Raw genomic sequence first — 25,986 nt, 5'->3', positions numbered from 1 at the left:
AGCTCTATTCCGTAGCATAAGAAACTGTTAGGCCCAGAACAGACGGTGAAACGCAACTGCAACGAAACTGCAACTGCTAGTTACTTTTGAGTTGCATCTTAGTTTCTGCCATAGCGTCCGTTGAGAGACCACACATGACGCGACCAGTTTGAAACTTTCAGTTTCATTCATCAGAATCATCTCAAAGTTGCAGTTTCGTTGCAGTTGCGTTTCACCGTCTGTTCTGGGCCTTATGCCGTAGCATAAAAAATATTCAGTGCTTAAATTTTATTAATATTAACAAATGAGCTACTGCAATTTAAAAACTTTCCAAAGACACATTTAAAAACAAACTCTAGTTACTAGTCAGATTTAAACACAAAAAAATACTTTTCACAAAACTTAGATCAGCCCAAGTGATGTGACGTTACCACATAATAGCGGAAAAACCCGAGCTAAAATACCGGTTCTTAAAGTACCGGTTTGCAAGCTCTACATAACTGATTTATGTGTTTAATTGTCTTTTCCACGAGCGGGTCTCTAACGGTGGGTTTCAATTCTCGACAAAAAAGCAAAGGCATGCTGAAGCGCGAATGGCCACGAGTTTTTCTACCGGTCTCAATACTAAATGTCCTCATACAAAACATGAGTCAAGGTAGCTTTTGCAAAATCTATGTCTAAATTCAAAGAGTGTAGAATTTAGACAAATTAGTGTAATGCAAAAATTTGTTTAGGCAACCTTACTTTTATCTCATGTTTTTTAACATAGCGACAAAAATACTTACGAGTATTTTATCTTATTTTATTTTTCTTTATTTAGAAAACCACAGCTCTTTATAATATCAAGTATGCCTACAAAAATTCAACACTAATTTTATTATTGATATTGATTCTACTAGGCTTTTAATAGGCTGGATTGATTTTTCAATTCATAAATACCTGGCATAGACTGAAAAAATTATATAAAAAGAATCTGCCCAAAATATCTTTCCTAGAATCCATTGTTATTCTATTTACCGAACCTTCACCCTGCCATTAGAGGTGTTGTTGGATTATTTTCAATCGAAATTATTTTGTTTTATCATACAGAAAAACCCTAAACCTAAATAAAGAGCTTTTAATTAACTTTGAAAGCTTGGCGGTTATTGACATCATAAAAATATAAACAAACTAGCGGCCGCCCGCGACTTCGTACGCGTGGATCCCGTTTTACCCCCTTAGGGGTGGAGTTTCGTAAAATCCTTTCTTAGCGGATGCCTACGTCATAACATCTACCTGCATGCCAAATTTCAGCCCGATCCAGTGGTTTGGGCTGTGCGTTGATAGATCACTATATCAGTCAGTCAGTCATCTTTGAGTTATTAAGTATATTTAGATTTAGATAATTCAAAAGTCAAAACCTCATTTGCCAATCGAAAGTCGCGTAAACACTGAAACAATCGCATAGGCGATATTAATCTGGCGGCGGTGAGTAATTGGGCAAAGCCGAAGGCAGCGATTGAGCCGCTGAGCCGGCGTTATCCCTTTAAACCGACGGAAAGCCTTTTTTAAGCCGAAAGATTTAAGTTGCAGAAAGTGGCTGGCTCTATTAAAACGCCATCTCATTCGAATTTTACTTCCACAATCGTTTCGCGTAACTTTTATCCGGTTTACGGATCGGTAGCACCTACCAGGTTGACGCTTGACGGTAATTTGAGCTTTGTATGTCGAGTTTAGACCAAGTAGTAGGTAGGTAGGTGATTTTCTTTATTGAATGAAAAAATGGTCAATTAAACTTTAACGGTATGATTAACTTTATTACTAACACGTTGAAACTGATCAATTATACCACATAAACGTTTTGTAGGTTTATTTAAGGACTTTAACTTTTATTTCTGTTGAGAATATAGGGTTATTACTCTTGATTACCTATAGTTCTATCGAGCTTTTACTTAGTAAGCTCTTTGTACTTTCAATTCAATGAGTATTTATGACAACATTTACATCCTACAGATTTAGTAACTTTTGGACGGTGCACTGCATTGTATTATGATTATGTGCATGACTCACATCTAAAAAATAGATAGAAAATATTGGAAATTGACTACCTAGTTATGCTTTTCACAAATCTATAAAAAATAGAGCAATTAAAGCTTGAAGTCTCTGTAAGAATTTAAAAATATGTTAAAGCTTTTAAGATTTTCATTAACTTATATTATTGTGTTAAAGCATCTTGTTGGCATAAACCAATATTTAAAGGATTTAAATGAGCTTGTATTGAAACATTTTTTGTTACTCTATTTATTATGAAAGTTACAACTCAAGTGTTGAAAAGTTGTTCTAATATAAATTTAATAACCTTCAATATTAAGTACCAGCACATTGAAAGCACCTGATGTAATGTTTATTTTGTTGATCTAATTATCGATTAAATAGCACTCTAGATCTTTTCAGCAACCAAAACCTACAACTCCTTATCTTATAAATAATGGCAAGGACGAGACAGCCATTATACACTCGGCATCAAATAAATCGCACCTCCCGCGACAAGCACTTATCAAACGTATGCATCCCCACTTCCCACCAACATTGGTACCATTTGAAAGCCTAGTTCTAAACTTCATTTCATTATAGGAAAGGTTTTTACCCCAAAATGTGTCTTTACAAGGATCCAGAGTCACTTCTTCAAAAAATAGGTAGTTACGCTATAGCCATTTTTTATGACTTTAAAACTGTTAAGTTGGGATTAATCGCTATCCATCTGTTAAAGAGGACACGTGAGATCTTTATTTGGTTTTATAACCATAAAAATTGGTCTAATTGATCCCAGAGGTGAGCCCAAAGTGAGGTCTATTTTCAAGTCACATTTATGGTATATGTTAATATGTTAATCATTTATTTAGAAATGAAATGTATTTTTCTTTAAGGATATTTATTGGGCTTTCAAATAACACTAATATTGTTGGGGTACCATGATTGTGTCAGAAGAAAATCTTTAAAGTTCGCGTCGCGGAAGGTGCGGTTTATTTGATGTTGAGTGTAGTTCAAATCTAACAACACCTAAAAAAAAGTAGGTTGTAACACTCAAAAATTTAGATTCCAAGTACATACCTTTTAGTACAGTTATATATGATATCACCAGCTCTACATTTATCAAAATAATAGTTATTTGCTATCTCATTCAACTGTATAACTACAACGTAAAGTACGCTATCAAAAATTACAAATAAATAGACAATAACGTGCCTTCAATAATAATACTAACTTTTTTACTTTTTATACTAATAACATCATCATACCTTACCGATTATGCATCCATACATAAACACACTTCATGTGTGTAATAATAAATCTTACATCACAAAGTATGACAAAGAAATCTATTTCAGGCAGTTATCATCCGTTCTGTCCACTTTTAACTTCAAAATGTGCAGTATAAAATAGGTCACAATAATTAGCAAAAGACAAAACAATCGAGTTGCAATAAAACAATATCTTATCGTTAGAACTTTGATGTAGCCGGTGAGAACAACACTTCACTCAGAATCAGATGATATCGTGTACAACATGAAACGCACTAACGACTCATGTTCGACATGTGTACCGAACACCGTTTGACAAGCAACATCGGTAAATATTTGTCTCCCACTATTTGCATCGTGTCTATCGCGTCGATAACACGATTTTATGGCATTGTCAATGGACTGATATGGCATGTTAACTCATGAGCAACGAACCATTCGACCGAACATTCAACGAATATTTCTAAACAGAATACGTTCACGTATTATCAAATCTAAAACGAGGCTAATCACGTTTTCTACTCTAGTTTTTAATTAAAAACTTTAGTCGTAGCTACAGTTGTAGTAACGTCATGTCAATTTATCTGTGCGTTATCTATTATCAGTTAGATAAAATATCTTGGAGCTGATAGGGAGCGTACCACACCAAATAATTTGTGTAAACCAGCCAAATTCACTGGAACGGTGTACTTATTAATTTATACTGATACATGGCGTGTAGGAAGTTGTCAATAAACAGTAGGGAAATTAGTAGTAATGAAATCATAAATTAATATAATGAGAATCACATTGTAAATTCTTGGCCTGTATCACACCTGATAGTACCCATTATTCTAAAGTTATATGCATCTGGAAGTAGGTACTATACTTACGTACCTAACATACGAAGTCGACATCAAGAAGTATGCATAAGTAATTTTTATATTATTAAAAGTTTACTAGTAGAGTTTAGTCGACTATTAAGTCGTAAGGCTGGCTGAAAAACTATAATCCTTATTCCTTATAGGTACTTATATTTTATTAGAACTGAAAGAAAAACACACAAGCGTCGATAGTTACAGGAGTAACTAGGTAATTTGGGAAGAATTTGTAAGAAAGCTTCGTCTTGTTAGCTTGTGGTCAAAATAGTTATCCTTAGACCATAGAGGAAAATAAAATAAAAATGTTTAGTGCGCCTATTTTCTCTGATGTCGAAAATAACTTGGTTGTAGACCAGTATTTTGGGTTTCGCTCCGCCTTGGTGTGGCAAAACTTTTTTTTTTGTAGCAAAACATAGTGTAACATGGAATATAGCTGTTTCAAAAACATCCTGGATATAGGAATCTAGGAAGACAAACATTGGGAGAAACTTCCACTATACATCAATATGTATACTTACATTACCGTACGGTTAATAATACAGTTATTATTTTTAATACTCAACCAATTGTAGACGAAAAAGGTACAAATATCTATTGTCCAGACTTTACAGAGCGGCTCTACCAAAAAACTTTTTTTTTTCAAATATTTTTGTCACCATAAATAAGCGCACAATATTTGTTTGGAACATCCCTTTTCAGAAAACTATAGTCTATGTCTTCAGCCGTCAAACTCAGCCTTCATCTATACAGGGTGGAATTTTGTAATGCCACCTGGAGGGAGGGAAAGTACTCTTAATATTGTAGATATAAATTTTTTTCTCAAAGAAAACATTCCTTTATTTTTGAAAATAAATAGAACTGCGATCAAAGATTTCCAATAATTTGCTTGCCACACCCAGGAATCGAACCAACTAAAATCTGCTAAAAATAACACCCTGTATTTTTATTACATCGATCGTTAGGGTTAAGTATAAGGATGAAATCTCTCTAACAAACTTGATAAATCAAATGAAAGGAAAACCATGAAATCTTACATTATTATGTGGTAACTACAGAAAATTGTATGGTATGGTAGTAAATTATTTGAAAAATTTTCGAAAATCTTTGAATGTAGTTCTCTTTCTTTTCAAAAATAAAGGAATGTTTTCTTTCAGTATTTTTTTCTATCTACAGTATTAAGAGTACTTTCCCTCCAGGTGGCATTACAAAATTCTACCCTGTATAATAAATCTGCAGAGAGGTCAATACTGTACATGAAATATATTTTCAAAATAACTATCAGGGGGTGATTAGTGATCGATACTGATGCCAAAAATGCAATCAGTAAAATTTTTGTCTGTCTCTCTGTCTGTCTGTCTGTCCGTCGGTCCGTCTGTATGTTCCTTATAGAAACAAAAACTACTCGACGAATTTTAACTAAACTTGGTACAATTATTCTTCATACTCCTGGGCAGGGTATACTTAGGAATTCCCACGGGAACAGGAATTAGCGGGAAAATCCTTTTGTATGAAAAATCTAAACCGCTTAAGTTAGACGCTTGAAATTTGGTATGACTTGACTAGGAGATCCGCAGGAGAACCAAAGTAACCGACATAGCTCGCAGAATTGCTAAAATCAAGTGGCAGTGGGCGGGGCACATAGCTCGTAGAGACGATGGCCGTTGGGGCAGGAAAGTTCTCGAGTGGCGACCACGGGCTGGAAGACGTAGCGTGGGCAGGCCTCCTACTAGGTGGACCGACGATCTGGTAAAGGTCGCGGGAAGAGCCTGGATGCGGGCAGCGCAGGACCGTTCATTGTGGAAAACCTTGGGGGAGGCCTTTGTCCAGCAGTGGACGTCATTTGGCTGAAAAGAAAGAAAGAAAGAATGACTTGACTTATGGTCCTATGTCCCTTAGATGGGGCAGAGGGCGTCCACAACAGTCCTCCATCGCGTTCGTCTTGAGCTATGCGTTTGATCTCGCTCCAAGTCTTGCCGATCTTCTTTGCCTCGTCTGCCACAGGGCTCCGCCAAGTGTGCTTCGGAGAGTGTGGCCAATCCAGTTCCACTTGCGGCGCTTGATCTGCTGGTCGATCGGAATTTCGTGGCAGCGTTCCAATAGCTCGACGTTGGAGATTTTCTCAGGCCAGTATATGCCGAGAATTCGGCGAAGGCAGCGGTTGACGAAGACCTGCAGCTGGTGCGAGATGACCTTGGTGACCTTCCACGTTTCACACCCATAGAGCAGCACGGATTTAACGTTTGACCCGAAAATTTTGATCTTGACCCTTCGGGTCAGTTTCCGTGACTGCCATACGGGGCGAAGTTGTGCGAAGGTAGTGAAGTGATGTCCTCTTCGGTACCTCCAGTCTCTGACACGACGCTCCCGATTTAGGTAAAATTGTGGACACGTTCCACATCCTCTGCACCAATCCGTAATGGTGTGCAATTCCTCACTCCAGATCGCATCTCTTGGGTCTTCCGGCAGTTAATTTTGAGCCCCGTGATGCCCGCCTCTCGATGTAGGTCATCAATTTTGGATTGCATATCGTGATGTGTGTGGCTCAGCAAACAGAGGTCATCGGCATAATCTAAGTCTTCTAAGACTCCGATTATACCCCACTCTATTCCACGCCGTTGGTGGCCTTCAGTAGATCGATAATTTTCGGCGGGACACCAATGTCAGCGAGTCGTGACCATATGCTTGCCCACTTTAGCGTATCAAAAGGCTTTTTGAAGTCTACAAAGGTAAGATAGACTTCCCTTTGCCATTCTGATGCCTGCTCCAAGATGATACGCAAAGTGAAATTTGGTATGTAGGTACCTTAACAAACTTAAAGCTTAGTTACAACAAGGAATTCCCGGAATTCCCGAAATTCCCACAGGAACGGGAATTAGCGGAAAAATTCTTTTGTATGAATAAATCTAAACCGCTTAAGGTCCTTAGTAAACTTAAAGCTTAGTTACAACAGGATATTGCAAAATTCCCACAGGAACGGGAGTTAGCGGGAAAAAACATTTGTATGAAAAAATCTAAACCGCGTAAGATAGATGAAGGGGGGTAAAACGGGATCCAAGTCGCGGGCGGCCGCTAGTCTATACTAATATTATAAAGAAGTAAAGTTTGTGTGTTTGTATATTTGTTAAATTGTAAGGGGTAATCTCGGGATCTACTGAACCGTTTTAAAAGAAAGGCACATTATTGCTGAGTGTCATAGGTTATATAAAAAACTGAAAAATTCCACGCGGGCGAAACTGCGGGCAGAAAGCTAGTGTAGAATAATAAAAAAAATGGGCAGCTGAAAATAGAAAACACATTTGTTGAAATAAATATTTTTTGCCTGTACCATTTCCTATCATGCGTTTGCGCAAAGTTAAACTTTTACATTATTAAAAGTAAGGACAGTTTTGTAGTTTAGGTTATTTGGTAATATTGGGATCATACAGCGCCGGATTAACCCTTAAGCAAATTAATCAATTGCTTAAAGCATCAGGTTTTGGGAGGCACCAAAAATAATAAAAAATATTTTTCACGAATTTAATTCCCGTAAAAGTCGCTAGTCGCGTAAGCCTACGTCTAAAAAGCTGATTAGATTTTTTTTAAAGAGCTATACTAGGAAACTTATGGATGCACGTATGGATTGCTTATTAGGGCATCAAGTAGTTTTAATCCGGCACTGGGATAATGACAATGATTGCAGACTCTACGAGTATCATCCGCCAGAGACGGTTTTTACATGCCGTCGGTACCTGGCCTTGGAATGACGAAATAATATAACTTTTCAGGTTACCAGTTTGGATCAAGTCTACAACATCAAAACCAAACGGTGTCTTTTGAATTTTCAGACCCTGGTAAATATAACAACAGCAATTTAGAAACTAAAAATATTGTGCACTAAAAATAATTTATTTTCAGTTTTTATCACCAAGTTAAATAAGCACAATCATAATGCAACCACATTTTAACATTTTAAATTATCTTTGGGTATTGCCGTTTATTTTATCTTGTATCTTAATTGCTTTTTAATTTTGTTAAGCACTTGATAAATCGAATGCATTAGTAAAATTGACCTAGGCGAATTACATTACATTTCTCAGGTTTATAAAGCTACCCTTTCATTATAAAATTAAGCAGGAACATTAAACTATTTTATTAATTATACATCATCTAAATCACGGATATAAACAGTTTTTAAACGGACTATAAGACATTTTCCAATATATTTAAAAGATTTTAAAAATAAATTGATCATCTATTAAAGATAGTTTTGATTAAAATTACAATATAGGACTATTATACACGGCTTGAAAAATATGTGCACTGTAATTAACTCTACCTATGCATACTTTTTAGGTTAGGTACTGGAATTGTTTTATAAAAAATATATTAGGTACACTGTCTTTTCACGTAGAAACAATTTGAAACTCTACATTTTTGTAAGATCATCTTCTTAGTTCCTCTTCCTTCCTTTTAATGCTTTTGAAATAGCATCATCACTAAGAAAATCCATCATAGATAATGTAAACAAACCATTTTCCTGCTATATGATTCTTATAAGAACTACAGCTTATAACATTTTGGCTAACCAGTAGACTCTACATAACAGATTTTCTATTCTTAGAACGAAAAAAGTAAATAATGAAAGTGTAAATAAACACTCATTTGCTACAGCGGATTGTAGAGTAAGCGGATAATGGTAACACAGTTAGACCCTTTGGAAAATGTAAGATTGTTTTCCGTTTGACGTAGTGGTTTTAATGATTTGATGACAAAACATACTCACTTTTGCAATCAGATAGAGACACGTGCCACAGCGGGTTTAAGTTGATTCCACGGAAAGTCGATTTTCACAGTGTGTGTACACGAAATCCGTTGATATCCGTCATAATCTGGTACAAGCCACGGGATTACGCGCGTCCACCCGCGGCCGGCCGTCACCCACTAACGTAAACACCAGAAAACAAACCGTAACCGAATCTGAAACCGATAAATCAAAGCGCACGATCGCGGCGACGTCGCTTATCCGCTAAATCCTGTCGGGATCGCGTAAAAAATACTAGTATTAAAAACAGTCTTAAGTGGGCTTACACTCGCGGCGCGGTGCGGCCCGCGCTGGCTCTAATCTCGGCCACTTCCCGGAGCAATTTGAACCTAACTCCACCACTCCATACATCATCCGGCCGCCCGCCCACAGCCGCGCGCCCCTCGCCCGTCCCGCTCGCACGCGCGCGCCGCCCGCGCTCTCGCTCGCTCGCGCAATCTCGCGCGCTCGGTGCGTGCGGCGCGCGCGGGACGGGCGCAGTCAGCTGGCCGAACTTGTGCGAATAAAATCGACTTTTTATCGGCTCGATGACGCTTCGTGACGTCACTGTTTACTTCGCCACCCGCCGAGCGTGGACACGGGATCTTCGATGGACCGTCGTGACGTGACACAACTCCATTCCGGCTCAAGTTTATGATGTTTTCGTTTACTTATCAATTTACTGCCGTACCGTTCGGCGATTATTGCCGTATCGATTGCCGGATCAGTAGCATAAAAGTGAAAATTATGATTGTAAGATATTCACATACTCGTATCTCTGCAATTTGAATAACTCGTTTTATTTTAGTAGACAACGATCCATAATAACTTAGGGGAACTTAATATTCAAACTCATTTAAACCGAGCAATATGTTTTCCTTAGCGTACAAAATAATTGCAGTTTAAATCGCGTGCCGTGCAACGAAGTCACTGGCAATAAATAAAAGCTCGCTCCGCTTCGCAACGTAAACAGATCGGGCGTATTAACCGCGCGTCGGCGTACATAAAGAGAGCGGTATAAATATAAAGTTCCCACTCGCCGCCGCGCAAACTTAGCTAAACAACGCCATAATTGCCTTCATTACTTAAATTACTGAAATTATTTATTCAAAAAGCTGGCAACATTTAGGCGCAGGGGGGCGGGGCCGGGCGGCGGCGGCCAATGGGCGCGCGGCGGCGGCGCGGGCGTGGCGCCGCAACATGGCGGCTGTCAGCCGGCCGCGGCGCGCGCCGAACACTCGCTTTCCACGCATCATTTTTTCACGTGCGGTTTTTCACGGACGCCTAATTAATTTGACTCGGCTAAAAACTGACCCGCAAAGACGCTACGATGCTACGGGCTACGAGCTACGAGGTGCTACGACGGTGGCCGGACAGCAAGCTTAGCCGACGGCAGCGGCCGACGGGACGCGTCGGCTCTAGTGTGGTGTGTGAATTTGTTTTGAAATTATGACTGCAAATTAAAATGCAGTGAACAATGATCTAATTGGTAAGTACAACATAGTGCCAAAAGTGTAATATAGTAAAATGTGAATACAACAAATAATAAATATTTATAAAAGACATTAAAACGTTATGTTTGTACTAACTATTTTTAATAGAAAACACAGTATCTATATTTTAATCTACATTATCTGACTTAAAATGAGCAAATTAATCAAATGTTTTCATTTTCATTACATAATTTTCAAAAGCGACAAATTCATTGTAAAGATAAATAAAATATTATTTCTTGTTCTTAAGGAAAATGATTTAATTTTATATAAATCTTTTGTAAAAATATGTGAACTATTATTTAGTTAGTGATTAATTAATTTTAATTATGTAATAAAGTAGGTAGTTGCTAATAAATTACAGCTAAATAAAATTATTGTCACAAAATTTTTAATCTCTAAAAGACTGATCTGATACTGTGTAGAGCCTTTATATTGCCTTACTTAAATAAATAAAAAAAGAGCCGAATTCAGTTTATTCCATAGATTTCAGCTGTTATAAACATTGTTATAAATATGCTAGTTGTTATAATATAATTCATTGTTATCCATCGTCTAAGAGGCATTAATTTTTAATGTTTTTTCAAAGCTTAGGCTGAGTTGCAGCATCTTACTTTAACTTTGACAAACGTCAAAAATCTGTCAAACTCAATACAAAAAGCACCGGTTATTGTAATAGTTACGGTTAAAATAAGGTGGTGCAACTCAGCCTTATGCCCGTTTTCACCATCAATCCCTAATTTTTAAGTGACCTCTATAACACATAACAGGAATTTTGTTTTAATAGGGGTCACTTAAAAATTACGGATTGATGGTGAAAACGGGCATTAATCTCACAAAGGACAATGTTCGTTCTCCATACATTGTTCGCCTAAAGAACCAACAATTTTGACATATTACTACCCGAAAGCGAAATAATACGATTCTGTGTGTAAGAACAATGATTCCTGATGGACACTTGCCATAAAATTAATGATTAAGAATATTAAATCACAGCGATTTTATAATATGTCGTTTATGACAACATGGCGTCTAATGTATTGTGTGAATGTATGAACACCGATTCGCGAAAAATGTTTTGTATTGTCGTCACGCCGAGTCGCAGCCAAATAGTATAAAATAATAGAACAAGTTTTAGAAATACAACTCGGCATTCCACTTTTACAATATGCCCACATATTGCACGTAAATAAACAACATGAATCGTAGGTTGTTTCCACCCTTGTCATCTGACACATGAAATAAACTCCTATTGTATTATAGATATCGAAGCCGAATCGTATATAATAATAGAATGGGTTTTGGAGATCACTCGGGGTTCCACTTTTATAAAATACCTACATATTACATAAAAATACCACGAATCATGAGTTTTCTTTTCACCATTTACATCTGACACGAGATAACAAACTCCTATCTCCATGACTACCATCGTAGTCTATGCCAAAGACTACAATATTTTAAGCAAGAAGTTTCAAACCTTAGCGGCTACGGTAACCCCTGGGCCACATACATCATGATAACATTCGGTCGACACCGGAACGAAGTCTTGCGATTATGCAAAAAAGCATCGTATTCTAGTGCGGCTATATCACGTTCAACCGGGGTTTTAATTCGACTAAAGTCCTGACTAAAGACTGGAAGAAAATACGCCGCATTGTATGAGCACTTCGTGTTCGTTAAAGCGGCTTCAGATCTAGAGCCCACATAGTTTTCTTTCCAATAATATCCGCAAGTAGCGCTGCATGATCTTTACAACAAAAACGGCAATAGTTATTAAGGTGCCAAAATTATATGATTACTTTGGCCCGGTATTATACACGTTCGAAGATTTGTCATTTTCATTCATTTCTTCATCATCATCATCATTTCAGCCACAGGACGTCCACTACTGAACATAGGCCTCCCCCAATGACTTCCACATCGCACGGTTGGTAGCGGCCTGCATCCAGCGCCTTCCCGCTACCTTTATCAGGTCGTCGGTCCACCTTGTGGTGGGTTGACATTGCAGAATATGACTTTTGATAGGTTCATCATAGAATTCGGCGGGGATATCCTCACGGAGGAAGTTCGTAAAAGGGCGGAACAAGATCTTATAATAATGCAAGGCCGAAGCTGTTACGCGCGTGCTCATACGTGTAATCCGGCGAGTATGCAATAAATAGTAATGTCTGGTAAATAGTGGTAATACGTATCGTTCGTTCGTTCGTTTCAGCCGAAAAGACGTCCACTGCTGGACAAAGGCCTCCCCCAAGGATTTCCACGAAGACCGATCCTGCACCGCTCGCATACAGGCACCTCCCGCGACCTTCACCAGATCGTCGGTCCACCTAGTGGGAGGCCTGCCCACGCTACGTCTTTCGGCTCGTGGTCGCCACTCAAGAACTTTCCTGCCCCAGCGGCCATCAGCTCTACGAGCTATGTGCCCCGCCCCGTCTATGTCTGTATGCGCTACGATTACAGGGTATCATTTTGCATAGTCGCAAGACTTCACTCCGCTGCTGTCAAATCAATGTCGCATAATGTTATCGCAATGTGTGTGGCCCTTGGCCAAATCACAGAAGCCTATGCGAAGAAAGAGCACTTGAATGACAATAAAAATCAGGGTTACCATTTTATAAGATTTCCTCACTATTGAGGGTAACAAAGTAACATTAATAATCTAGCCATTAATTACATTTATTACCTATACGAGAAAGTAAAGCAACATGCGGTTTTATTTTAATTTGTAAAATATTAAACCCCTCATATTTGTAACAGTTTGTTCCAAGTTTAGTTTTACTGTTTTGTTAACAGTATTGCTGTTTCAGCTGTCACTGTGAAGCTTTGGGAAAATAAATAAATAGAAAAAATATTAACATAAATATTTATTTAAGTTTTTATGTTCATTATCATAATATGCCAATTTAAGTTACACTGTGTGACAGTCTTTGACACTAAACAAACTCTTCAGCTTAATAATACCTACCTACAGGGCGTTTTTATAGTTACTCTTGCTGATGAAACAAGAAGGGTTGATTCTACTACTGAAATACAACTACTTTTCTTACAGGACCAATATCAAATTCTCAAAAAAATTCACATCCTCGTGATGGTGATAATTTCTATGGAGAGGTTTTTTTATATTCGGTCTCTTGGGATAAGTTATTCCATTTGAGCAGTAGAATTAATCCTTTTTATTCGATCACATATAAAAACAACACAAGTGTTTAGGAAAACTTCTTCTTTGGTATGGTATCACTACGGAGTTATAATGTCGGCAACTCTGTATCACTGACTTGTAACTTTCAAACAGCATGAATAATAAGGGCACCACATTGGTTTTCTTTCTGAAAAAAGGCTTTCAGTTTTAGTACTAACCCTTTAGCACTATTTCATTGAAATAAAAATACAATAAACGCACAGAAGACTGAAATTGAGTCAACTGACGTGACATTTATAATTTGTTGACATTATGACAGTTTGACAAGACTAGGGATTGAAAAAGTTTTAATTGAAAAAGTAAAATGACAATTTATTAAAACGATTCACATGGATATAATCGATTAAAAATATTTATAAAATGTTCTGATACTTGCCTGTAGCGATTATCCAATCCTGGTTTCTACTGAAAAACTACCTCGTGGCAAGATTTTAATAAAATAATAAAATCTTTATCTTCTCTTTCACAATCTATAAAAGTTCATTTGGTCTATTATTATACATGTGCTATGAATGAGGGTTTTCGCGATTGAAAAATCCGCGAGATGGCAATACGTAGACGCGAGGTCCAAATGCTGCATGATTGGTGGATATCTGTCAATGTCATGTCAAAAATAACCAATCATGCAGCATTTGGACCTCACGTCTACGTATTGCCATCTGGCGGATTTTTCAATCGCGAAAACCCTCATTGGCATAGATTATGAGAGACTGGCAACTATACTAGGTTGATATCAGGTGATCCGTCTGCTCATTTGCCTCCTGTCACATAAAAAAAAAAAATATATGTTTCTCACACTTCAACTGGCATTGGATTCAACATCGGATTCTGACACTTTTACAGTTATGATACCATGAATATCAGTTTATGGTCCTAATTATTTTTATTTTATTTACGACCTTCGACCAGTTGGACACTTTAGATATCTTCTTGTAATAGTGTCAAACTGTCAATATCTTTTTAGCTTTTAACGCAAATCTAGTCTTCAAAGCAGTTTAATCGATTTATTTTATTTTCAAAATCGATATTTTATTGTCTATGATGGCCGCAGGAACATCACTATACATGGACTCCCAGCAATAAAGTACGGTAATGCCTCGTACAGATTTTATCGGCAAAAATTATGGAACTTGATAGGTTTTAGACCATGCCACGCACCAAAACGTCCGGAAGTTGTAATAGTATTATAGAATAAACGTTAAAAGACTTATTTATTTAATTTTTCAATGCTTAAGTGTCCATTAGAATGAAAGGGTGCTTAATGTATTAAAAAAAATAGAAAATAATTATGATGGGTTAATGTTTTTGGGCGGTTTTTTAGGCGGTTTCTGACAATGTCCTTTGACGGTTTGTAAGTACTAATTTAATTAGACTAAACAAATAAAGATAATTTTGATTTTGTAACAATGCTCTACATTTATTTTGATAGTGCATCTCTGGCTCTAGCTATTTTACTTAAACAACCAATCGTTATTTTGAGGTAAAAATCCACAATAAATAGTATAATAGGATAATTTAATTCAAACACGAAAGTTATAATTAGGTAAGTGTTTTTTATCCGTGCTTTATCAAATTAATCTTTATTATGTAGCTACTAAAATTGATCTCTATATCATCATGACGTTAATAAAGATATGTTGACTATTAATAATTGTTTGTGTAATTTCATTGGATTGGATTAACATTGTAACAACTATTATTAAGTATTTTTATATTTATTTGCTTGTCAATATTTTTCAATTAAAATGGTACAATCATACTAGGCTTAAGTTTTTACAATTTAATATAAATGTATGTAATATCATCACTTTGTTTCACATATAAATTAAGTAATTTAAAAATACAGACATTTGTTTTATTTATTCATAATGTCTATGTTACATCTTTTATTATGATAGATTGTTTATTTACCTTTTCACTACAACCAAAAAAACAATAGGTTTAAATCTTATTTTCTAATCGGTCGTTAACCACGCAATGATTATTACTAACGCATATTAAAATGAACATAAAATATCACAGTGCATAGTTTTATGATATACCTACTGATACCAACAGTATCTATGGCTTTTTTTTAGAGTTAACAAGATGAATAATAATGTAATTTAATCACATCACAATCAGTATGATTATAATCTAGTTTACGATGTCAATTAATACCCCCAGTCTGTTGTCACATCAATATTTCAGATAGATTATTTAAGGCAAGCGAAAATAAAATAAATATCTAATGGTAGGTATAATTGTTTTTATCATAATTAATCGCATGTTGCAATACCCTAACAGGGTCCATGTTACGGGTCTATGTCCAATTTAAGAACCTTTGTATCCTAACATGGAGCAATAAATAATTAGAATTAAAAAAAAGCACTCCACCTACATCTGTGCAGTAACAGACTTGAGACTTAATACCAGTGACGCAAGAACCCTTCTGTGTCCCATCACTATCCCTTAACTTCAAATCAAGCGTCCATTACCGTGAGCCGTACAAACAGAATTGTTTTCGTGCAGTGACGGTAATGAGCTGGCTACAAACAGCCAGCAAGTGCTCTGCAAGATTACAGCAGATTAGCCGTAAGAACATAATCCCAGCTGCTGAACTTGACCGAGAGGCCTAGTGACTTATATTGTATATAGACTCTTATATTGTCTACTAGCTGCCGCCTGCGACTTCGTACGCGTGGATCCCGTTTTACCCCCTTCATCTATCTTACGCGGTTTAGATTTTTTCATACAAATTATTTTTCCCGTTAACTCCCGTTCCCGTGGGAATTTTGCAATATCCTGTTGTAACTAACCTTTAAGTTTACTAAGGTACCTGCATGCCAAATTTCAAGCGTCTAACTTAAGCGGTTTAGATTTTTCATACAAAAGACTTTTCCCGCTAATTCCCGTTTCCGTGGGAATTCCTAAGTATACTATAACCTGCCCAGAAGTATGAAGAATAATTGTACCAAGTTTCGTTAAAATCCGTCGAGTAGTTTTTGTTTCTATAAGGAACATACAGACAGACAGACAGATAGACAGACAGACAGACAGACAAAAATTTTACTGATTGCATTTTTGGCATCAGTATCGATCACCACCTGATAGTTATTTTGAAAATATATTTCATGTACAGAATTGACCTCTCTACAGATTTATTATAAATATAGAAGATATAGAGTATGTTCGATGTGGTTGAGGATTTTGGTGTGGCGCTTCTTCTCAGGACTTGCCAAATGTTGGCCAAGCGCTGGTAGGTAATGCAAAAAGATGATTATGAGCCATTAAGGCTCATTACTTAGGGGCAGAACTATTTTTTTGACGATATGCTGTTAGTTTCATATTTTTCTGTTCTTAAATGAGAAGTAAGAAGCAGAAGCAGTTCTTTACTTTTTATAGCCTGTAATGTATGGTTTCAGATGAAATAAAATGTCATCCAATTAATTTCTTCCTATAAGATATACGCCGTATTCACAAACGATGCTTGCTGAAGTGAAGCAGCAAATCTAACGCATAGCATTGAATAGAGCTCTGTGATTGGTTCATGAGTCACCCTGTGCGTCCACGCGCACTGTAGACCTTATAGTAATGTTTGTGAATACGGGTATTAAAACTTAGCGTTCCATTACAATAAAAGGCCGTCGATGTTTCTCTAATTTAATTTTATCCTACTTACATAATTACGTTCTTATTCCAAAATTCAGTCTTCAACTAGTACGAGTTAAGAGGGAGGAGGTATTTAGTATTTTTGGAATCTCCCCCTCTGAAGGGGGAATGGGAGTTTTGAACTTTACGTACGTTCGCTAGCAGTTTATATTGTTAGTTCAACTTTGCTCCATTACCAACTATTTGGAGACCTAAGTAACAGTGTTTAGGCGAAAAGTTTTCGGAGTCAATTGCAGAAAGAGTACGTATTTTTAAACTATATAAAACAAAGAGTATCTATAAAAGTCTTTACATGTCTACAAATATGAGTTACAGAAAAAATTTTAAAAGACTTTAGGTGATGTTACACTATAGACCCATTAGAGCAGTGGTTCTTAACCGGTGGTCCGCGGACCACTGGTGGTCCCCGGAGGCATTCCAAGTGGTCCGCGAAGACATCGTAATAACCAAGTGAAGTGATGAGTAGAGTCAACACAAACGCAAACGGCGCACAGTAGGCGAGAAATCGAAGTCCCCATTCATAGGATTTTGAAAAAAAAAGTGGTCCCTGACAAGACAGAAATTTGGTAAAATGGTCCCTCGTGACTTAAAGGTTAAGAACCACTGCATTAGAGGATGACACACCTGGAAATCGAACCTATGACTACCAGTCGAGTAAGTACTGAAACCGTATGCGTTCAGCTCGAGATAAAATCCAATAAGACGTAAGTATTACAAAATTATAACTAAATTGGAAAAACTGAGATTAATTTATGTATGTATGTAACTTAAACCAAAACCATATTCAAACCCTAACCCGTCTAGCCAGGGTTGCAGCGTGACAGTGTAGACCAAATCCTCTATTTGCCTCTGGTACATTAGAGGGATTCGTGCCTATGATGATGATTACGATGATGAAACTAAACCTTTTTCGGGAATAACAAATCATTTGCTTTTTTTAGGGTTCCGTACCTCAAAAGGAAAAAACGGAACTAGATTCGTCATGTCTGTCTGTCCGTCCGTCCGTCTGTCTGTCCGTCCGTATGTCACAGCCATTTTTTTCCGAAACTATAACAGCTATACTGTTGAAACTTGGTAGGTAGATGTATTCTGTGAACCGCATTAAGATTTTGATGCGAAAATAAAATAATAATAATAATAAATATTGGGGGCTTCCCATACTTAGAACTGAAACTCAAAAAATTTTTTTTCATTAAACACATACGTGTGGTATCTATGGATAGGTCTTCAAAAATGATATCGAGGTTTCTAAAATATTTTTTTTCTAAACCGAATAGTTTGCATGACAGACGCTTCCAAAGTGGAAAAAAGTTGGTCGCCCCCTCTAACTTCTAAAATAAGAAAATGAAAAATCTGAAAAAAAACATATGATGTATATATTACTATAAAAACTACCAACGAAAATTGTTTTGAACGAGATCTAGTAAGTAGTTTTTTTTAAATACCTCGTAAATCGTAAACCGCTTATTATTACCGCGTAATCTTTCATACAAATAACTTAAATTAAAAAAAAAATTTCATAAATCAATGGTACAGAACCCTTTGTGCGTGAGTCCGACACGCACTTGGCCGGTTTTTAAATTTTGAGAAGCGAATCTATTCGCTAAGATTAAAATCATTAGCTATCTTTATCATTTTTTTAAAGTGAGCGACATAAGTGAGAATGTATTTAGATGCTTAAAATAAAAAAATTTTGAAAGAAGGTAAAGAACTATACCTACTTTACCTAAAAATGCAAATACGACAATAATAATTTTAGTTTAAAATCCCATTACATTATTATTTTGGCGCTAGATTGGTCTGAGTAACACGAGACTTACTACGTTAGGAAGTATACTGTAACAATTTATTACCCCAAAAACTAAAAATATAAAAACTAGCAATGTAATTTTACTAAGCAGAACTATACAAACCATCTAACTCAGTTTCACCGTCCAAAATTAATTCAACAAAATATTAGATCACGCTATATCGCGCCGATTTGCTCCGGCCTTTAGCGCTTACTGCTTAATTTATTCCCTTTGAATATTCAAGCCTTTGCTCCTCAATACTGCTTTAATTTTCTAATATAGCAATAGGAACTCGCAAGATAATATTTTGCGAAAATCGCGGCCGATTGTAACGTTTGGGCTGGGGTGACCAGTTAATGTGTTTTCAGGAGACAAAATAGTCATCAAATCATGTCTTTACGAGCACTCATTGGAGTACTGCCCTCTTTAATTTGACATTAAAGAAGTCCAATGCTGTAACGAACGAATAAAGTATAAAAGCACGGTTTGTGATACCTAATTGATTGTGCAGCAACAACTTACTCAGTTTTATACAAACTCACTTAAAACTTTTTGGAAAACTTACATGTACTACGAAGTTCAACTGAATAAAAATTTGCATCACTATGAAAGCTTTAAACATACTTTCTAGATTCCAATCGTAGCATTAGTAGATGCAATTATAGAGTATACTTCAATAGTCAATTCCTTATAGCAAACGCTAAGAAATTTTGCTTAACAGTTTTGATATAAAATTACACTACATCACCTAGCAGCTCAGTTTATAATTGATTTCTGATGCTCCAGCTTAAACCTACGCGATGATGTTAACTTTAGTTAGTACTAACTTGCCAAGTGCTATAGTTAAATTTAAGCTTACTAAAACGGCAGTCTTACTATAATAATTACTTCTAATACCCATGGATGACAAGTAACTTTGATACACAAAAAGTTCCAACTTGATTAGGTATTCTAATTAAAAATCCACAAAAGACACATATTACACAAACTCGCACACAAAAATGCGATGGAAATATTCCTTCCATAAAAAAGTGGTCCATGTTAAATACATAGGTACCTATTAAGTATTCTCACTGCCCAAGAAATATCTTAAGGATGTGCTCAGGTACATCAGTGGGCTGAGTGTGAATTTACATCAAACGTTGAGGACGTTAGCTAGTGAGCGCGTTAGAAAAATGTATAAACATTTTAGCTCTTGAACGTTTCCGCTGTACAATCCGTCATACATTTAATGTATTTTTTTTTTAAACTCACACTAGGCCAAATCTGAAGGGAAGAAGAAAACGACTGTCACAGATTTTATTGCATCTCTCTTACGACCGGTTCGGTAGAGTCACGTGTAGCATCTTAGAGAATAGGTAACGTAAAATAAATACTTTTGATTCCTGAACTCTACCAACGAATGGTCATCGTACAACAAACGTAGACTAAAGATCCCCATTATTAATCATTTCATTGCTTTAATGAAGCGAAATTATGCAGATTCAACACAATGGCGCGATCTCGCCACAGTAAGATACGGCTTCCAGATAATGCCGCGGCCCTTCTTCGGGATAAACAATCCAAATTATTCACTGCGTCTGTCTTCAGTGTGAATGTTTACCTACGTTTAGGTTTAAGCCTCCTCATAGTCTAAAGAAAAGGTGACAAATAATGGTAAAATGCAAAGTTATAACCGTAGATTTTTCAGCCACCAAGGGCGTTTAATACCATAGACAGAGTTTTGTAGTCATCTTTGTAATTACAATTATAAATGGTAAATATCAAGCACCTTCACTGAAACATGTAAGCGTTCTCGTGCTCACATTATGTGTCAGATAGATAGGTAATTCCACAATAAACAAGCCGTAATGACGTCAGAGAATATGATATTTTGCCAACGTAGGTTACGTACATCGACGTTCAGGCTTTTCCATGGAAAATCCTAACATTCCCAATATTGGTGCAATGCAATACCATGACTATGTAAAATATTATCAGTGAAATGTAAAAAAATGCTTTTAAGTAGGTATCCGTAAAAGTATTTTGGCTTTTGAAATGAAAAATGGCTGCCTGCAGACGCTATGTCGCGCTTAACTTCCGTGAAAGTTCTTGCGTAATAAACTAAGTAGAGTTTGTTAAATAAATCAACAAATTGCCGATGGGTCGCGTCGGCCGCATTAAAAGATAAGATCGCAATTTGCGAAGTTCCGAACGGCTTGGATCCGGAATGCGAATCTGCCGCTAAATTAATTTAGGTTCTTCCGTCTGTTTGTTCACTCGTTCCCTGGCTTACGGCCTCCCTTAATTACTGAGGCGACGTTTTCTCAAGAATTACCTGTGCCTCTACCATGAGTTTACCTACCGAGCATCTCGCTATCGAGGGCGTAAAAAAATGTATGGCAAATTGTACAGCGCCTCTAGCGGTTAGTAGCTGAACCACAGCAAAACTAAAAACACTACCATGAGTTCATCTCAAATCGTTAGGTAAAAAACCTATCTAATTGAATACGATAGCGACTAAAGTTTTTATTAAGTTTCATACAAATAACTTATAGTTCCAAAATACTGGACTGTCCTGTCGATGACATTGACAGTGGGGCGCCACCGTCAATACCGGATCGCTGGTTCAGATTTTTGCCATGTTGGAAACCATATAGTTGAACGATGGTAGCGCCCCCCTGTCATTGAGTTTGGCGGGACAGTTCAGCGTGGGTCATCTATACCATGAGTTGCAATTTTCAAAGATGTCATCGAAAAATACCTTAGCTGTCACAGTAACGTAACTCACTGGCTTATTGACGTGTGAAAAGCAAAATAAAATTGTGGTTTTAGGTCATTTTAGGTGTTTTCTTTATTAAATTATGTCGGAAAGAAGTTTATTACGATGGAACATATGTTATCAGCATGTGGGCAGACCTCCCACTAGGTGGACCGACGATCTGGTGAAGGTCGCGGGAAGAACCTGGATGCGGGCACATTGTGGAGATCCTTGGGGGAGGGAGAGGATGCTGCGTTTCCCAGAGATATGCGAGGGAATTGTGTCGTGCGAAGATGTCTAGCTGTGCTGTGAAAATGTGTGCGGGTTTCCACCAAAGCTGTGCGAGGAAAATGTATCGTACGAGGATGTGTAGCAGAGATTTGAAAATGCTCATTAGTGTTGTACAGCCTGAGCCTTTTCTACCAGAGATGTGCTGACCGAGGCGAGGTAAATGAAGCGATTCTATTGGTTCTTTACAAACACATCCTTCGCTACGCATCCTCGCACATCTCTGGTGGAAACGCAGCCTTACGAGATCATGATAGAAAGCTAATCCGACAATGAATATGTATTTTCATAAGTTGAAATTTACCTTTGTTTTTAATCAGTCTGTGTATTATGTATTAGGTTTAGTGAAATAAATAGTCAATAAAAATTAATCATTTTATTTTCAACTAGCTTTTGCCCGCGGCTTCGTCCGCGTGAAATTTAGTTTGTCACAGATCGTCATAATTATAGCCTATATGTTAATCTGGGTTATACCTGGAATTACGCAAATAAAGAAATTTGATTTGATTTGATTTGATTTGAAACAATAATACTGTAAAGTTTCATCAAAATCCGTTCAGTACTTTTTGCGTGAAAGAGTAACAAACATCTAGACATAATGACATCCAAACTTTCGCATTTTTAATATTAAGTAGGATGTTAGTAAGATATGTATTTACTTAATTATTATTACTGACGAGATTGCTACCATGTATGTTTAGTGACCATGAAAGATTAAAACAATATAGGTAGGTAATGTATTTAATTAATTATAATATCTTAAGTTTTACAATAATAAGGTAGGTATATCCATCCAGTTACCCTAGGTCTTTATTATGGATTTAATTTACAAGTAGGTAAGCACTCTGCTCTAATCCCTTTGGCTTCAGGGAAGAACCTGCACCGCCACCAGTCCAGTGTTCCCTTGGCAGCTCTGTGTATGCGAGTTGCCTTCTTCTTGCTGTTTAAAGTCACTCCACACCTTAACAAATAAACATTACAAATAAAAATGACGAAATAAGATCAAAGCAATCAAAATGAATAAAGTAGTAGGTATTTATACACACTTTTCTCAATTTCTCAGTAGTTTTCGTGTCGCCGGTGGCATCAGCATTTCACGTTCGCGTGTCCGTTAGTTCCACCCACCGTTGACTATTGTTGGCTCTTTCTTGGGGCCCTTCAGTGGGCATACTCAGATCGCCATATCTATAGAAAAACAACTTTATTGTATCTAGAAAATATAAATCTAGCACTCATATTACTGAATTTTAGCTAGGCACGTGGTAATTATGCTGGAAAGGTTGTATTTCTCCAAAAAAACCAGCTCAAAATTATTCGTTTAATATCGAAATTCCTCCACCACATAGTATGTTTATTTTTACTTAACTTACCTTTCCATAAATTCTACAATCGGTTTAAACGGATAGGCGCAGGTTCTCATTTTCCTATCGTGGTTAAAATCCAATTTTTTGTGGAAAATTATTCATCAATAATCCTTCAACAAAACATGTTTTGTTATCTGTTGTCATGACAACAGCTGCGTCAAAGTCGCAATGACAAGAAATAAACAATACAAATTTAAAATCATCATGTTAATTCAGCTTTAAGCACTGTTCTAGGACACTTAAATTTTGCAGTGTTATTTTTGTCATTTTTGTTATTTCCTACTCTATCTTTTCTATATAGTTAGAAAGGAGCGGCATTCGTTCTTTCATTCATCCATTCATAGAGTGTGAAGTTGGATACGTTAACATGTTCACCAACATGACATCACAAAACCATCGAATTATCGCTGGCGAGTAAAGTATACGGTAATTGAACTCATGGTATGATTTTAATGCAAACTTCATCGATCCACGTTTAAACTCTATCGACTGTAGTATACGAATACAAGTTTTCGATGGCAACTCATGGTAGAGGCACTGAGGAGAAAATGTTGCTTTACATTAAGATGGCACCGCTAAATAGCGCTTTCGGTAGTAATGGGTTCGGGTGGCGGTTGACACGCGGCGTCTACTTAGGTACATTTAATTTGTTTTTACTCCCGTTTGATAACAGTATTGAGACAATATTGAAATATATCTGATATGGTAGGTATATTAACTTTAAAGAATAATTTTGTAATCATTTTAGGCATAGCGATCGAACAATCAAGTCTATTGATAAGTGACTGAAAAACAGATTTTAAAACTCAAACAATGAAAAAAAACAACACTTAAGTGGAGCACCTGACACTCACCGCTAATCTATCGGATCAATCAATATCGGAGTCTCTTCCAAAAATATTCACTTGGTAGAAATCTTGACATTTTTAAACAAAATTTAAAGGTCAATATTAGTACCACCAGTACCTATATGAAACTCTTAAGCATTTGTCTGAGTAAAATTACCTACAACTAAAAAAATACTACATGCAATGTGTAATAAACCTGCCAAGAAAATCTACCATTACTTGACATCAAAACCATCCAAGTCAAACGCATCTCTTCAGACAACTAAATTCAATTCCTTCCAGACAGGGGCTATAGTTTAATTGTCGTTTAGAATCAATAAAGTGAGCGGGCTCAATCACACGGCTCGTAAAACCGACGCGATAGTTCCCTTACTTCCACTACATATAATTAGGATTGAAATTATAGCCCGGCCCTAGATGTGGGGTTAGTGTAATTAGAGAGGCTCGTTTTATTGTATGTACGGTATCTTTAGTGATGTTTCTAGTCGGCTTAAGTACGAGTAAGTAGCGCTGACAGATCTTATTTTGTGTAGTTAATACATTCCTTTTAGTTACATAAATACGTAGTTATTTCAGCTTGTAATAAATAAGTAGTGCAAAACTTACATTTCACATTTAAATAATTTGGTCATTGAGAAAGACGTGCGTAAAATTGTGTTTAAAAAATCAATTGAAATTTATTATTTCAGAAGCTCGTAGCACTTACTGAGTGTCGTGGCATTTACTGATTTGAAGTTTATAGATGATGGAATAAGTAATACCTACTTCTGTATAAGCCATTCAGACAATTCACGGAAACTTTAACTACGAGTAGCGAAAGTTCCATCATCATTCCAAGAAACCTGAATTTAGGAAGACCATATGTAAGACGTAATCAACATCATTAGGCAATCACAAAGGAAGATGACAGGGCTTCATAACGTGTGATTACTATTTAAAATTCTGATTATGTAATATGAAAACTACTTTTTATTAAGCTTCGACGTGGTAGGTAACATTTATTGTTGTAGGTTTTACCCCTTATTTTGTGATTTCATTCCACACAAATTTATCAACGTCAACAAAGAAATCACGTGTCATCCCAAACACAGACTAATCCTTACTCGCCTCAAAATCAATCTATGCCCCAAATGCGACAAAATTAGCGTGTAATATTTCCCGTTTCGAATTATAAATGCCCTCTTTTCCCGCCAAAATGTTGTCGGAGGGCGCGCCGCGTGATGCGCACGCGCCGGCCACGTGACCGCGGGATCATCTCACTCCCAGTATTTATTCCGACTACAATCTCATCCGGATCGTGTCATCCGATTGACACGAGGAAATCCAGTTTAGATTTCATCAGCACCCTAGTTGCGCAAAGCAAACACCGCTCCCCGAATTATTTAATTGTTTTGAGTGCTTCCTTTGTTGGTAGAGAGGGCCTTTTTACGATCCCGACACCCGCGTGATTGTTTTAAATTCTTTTCATGCGTTTCTTTTAATGTTTGTTTAATGAAACTTCATGGGAAAAATTAAAAATGAAAATATTTATTGATTTTTCTGCTTCTTTTTTTCTCAATAAAAATAATTTAAGACAAGTTGAATTAGGTAAAGGAACAGGCATTACATAATAATTAACGTAGGTAATTGGGTAGAGCATGCTGCTTGCCTAGGTTTTAATTAATTCGTCAAAAGATCATTTTATGCAATAATAAGCAGCTTGCATTGATT

The 25,986-nt window shown here is 36.7% G+C and overlaps 1 protein-coding gene and 1 long non-coding RNA gene across 2 annotated transcripts in view; both read right to left on the bottom strand.

The window, feature by feature from the left end:
• LOC135072655 (pituitary homeobox homolog Ptx1) overlaps positions 1–9,241 on the bottom strand; it is a 74,531-nt gene extending 65,290 nt beyond the window's left edge. The window contains exon 1 of the mRNA XM_063966668.1: positions 8,883–9,241. The gene's annotated coding sequence lies outside the window, so the exon portion shown is untranslated. The remainder of the gene's footprint in view (positions 1–8,882) is intronic.
• A 13,559-nt stretch (positions 9,242–22,800) lies between these two features.
• Positions 22,801–23,961, bottom strand: LOC135072977 (uncharacterized). Its single transcript, XR_010257552.1, has 3 exons — positions 23,435–23,961; positions 23,111–23,249; positions 22,801–23,025 (listed from the first exon to the last, which is right to left on the bottom strand). It is a non-coding gene; the product is annotated as an uncharacterized LOC135072977 (long non-coding RNA).
• Between the last annotated feature and the right edge of the window lie 2,025 nt (positions 23,962–25,986).

Source organism: Ostrinia nubilalis, chromosome 6, assembly GCF_963855985.1.
Source record: "Ostrinia nubilalis chromosome 6, ilOstNubi1.1, whole genome shotgun sequence".
Classification (NCBI taxonomy): domain Eukaryota; kingdom Metazoa; phylum Arthropoda; class Insecta; order Lepidoptera; family Crambidae; genus Ostrinia; species Ostrinia nubilalis.
This window is presented reverse-complemented; position numbering and strand designations above follow the sequence as displayed.